The sequence below is a fragment of the Nomascus leucogenys genome, chromosome 9, assembly GCF_006542625.1.
Source record: "Nomascus leucogenys isolate Asia chromosome 9, Asia_NLE_v1, whole genome shotgun sequence".
NCBI lineage: Eukaryota > Metazoa > Chordata > Mammalia > Primates > Hylobatidae > Nomascus > Nomascus leucogenys.
Window position 1 is genome coordinate 47,999,174 of NC_044389.1, and position 1,410 is coordinate 48,000,583.

The 1,410-nt window shown below is 42.8% G+C and overlaps 1 non-coding gene across 1 annotated transcript; it reads left to right on the forward strand.

Moving 5' to 3' along the window:
- The first annotated feature begins 538 nt into the window (after positions 1 to 538).
- Positions 539 to 646, forward strand: LOC115836792. Its single transcript, XR_004031808.1, has one exon. It is a non-coding gene; the product is annotated as a U6 spliceosomal RNA (small nuclear RNA).
- Positions 647 to 1,410: the final 764 nt, after the last annotated feature.

The window sequence follows — 1,410 nt, forward strand, 5'->3', positions numbered from 1 at the left end:
CCTGTGCCCTCGGGCAAGGCCCATGGTGGGCAGTGTGAGTCTTCCACAACTTCACTGTTTCTTCCCACTTCTCCCCACCCCTGTGAAGAAACTCTTCCATGAGAGAATCCCTCCTCTTTGACAAACTTTCCTTGACTGAGAAACCCTAAATTGGGAATTGGGAAACCTGGATTCCATCCCAGCTCTGCCGGTGAGGTAGTACACAGGCTTGCTGCATCACACAGGGAGATAAAGCAAAGACACTCAGGATTGTTATTTGCCAGGCACTGCGCCAGGTATCCAACACATCCTGGAGCCTCCATTTCTCCATCCATTGATGTTTAGAGATCAGTATTTGCAAGTTGTAAAGTCCACTTAATAGGCTATGGCCAGATTTTTTTTAAAAATAGAAAATGTAATAGAAAAATGGAGTGTACTGCGTGGAAGAAGTGCAAGGATTATAAAGTAGAATTTTGTTTCAGTTATAGATGGATGTGTGTATGGAGTCATGATGTAAAATGTGTTTCACGTTGTGAGTTGCAAGTTAAAAAATTTGGGAGTGCTCAATTTTGGCAGCATATATCCTAAAACTGCAACAATACAGAGAAGATTCCATGGCCCCTCTGCAAAGATGCACAGCTATCTTGCTGTATCTTCACAAACTTTTGAAGCATCCCATCTTTTGTTTTATGTTATGTTTTTCTTAACCACAATAAGAAAAAAAAGTTTGAGAACCATGGGATTATATGCTTTCCAGGACCCCTTTCCTTCTACTCTATAGCCCAGGGCTATGCAGCCTACATGTAACCCTTCTGTGACCAGCCTTTCTGTGACCTCCTTTTAGTTAATGCCATGTAATTCTGACCAATCATTTATGTTTTCAAGAGGGAAGCAGGACGTTGTACTGGTTAAAAGCACCATTTTGAGTTAGCTAAGTCAATGCTTGATTGAATTTCTTCACTTATTAATTGAATGACCCAGAAAATGTACATAACCTCAATCAGCTTTAGGTTTCTTGCATGAGATGATAACACCCAGGACACATGATGGCTATAAGGTTAAATGAAATGCTGTAGGAAAAACTCTTAGCACAAACCACCTTGCTCATAGAAGTGCTCGGTGTGTGGTAGCAATTATTACCTGACTTCCCACCACACCGAGATTTTAAGGTACAGTCTGTAATTTAGTGCCTGGCATATATGAAGTCATAAATTGTAAGAAAGGATTCCAGCCTGAAGCAGACTCTCATGTTGAAGAACAGCTGTTCTCTGTTGGCAGGCTCTGTTGACACACAGGTCTTGAGAGGAGAGTCAGAGCACTCTGCAAGTGTCCTATACCTACACATCCCCTCCAGGCTTTTCCTCTGGCATGGCCAGTGAGCCCTGGGAAGGCAAAGGCAGAAGGAGGTGGGTCCTGGCTACAGTTTGCTCC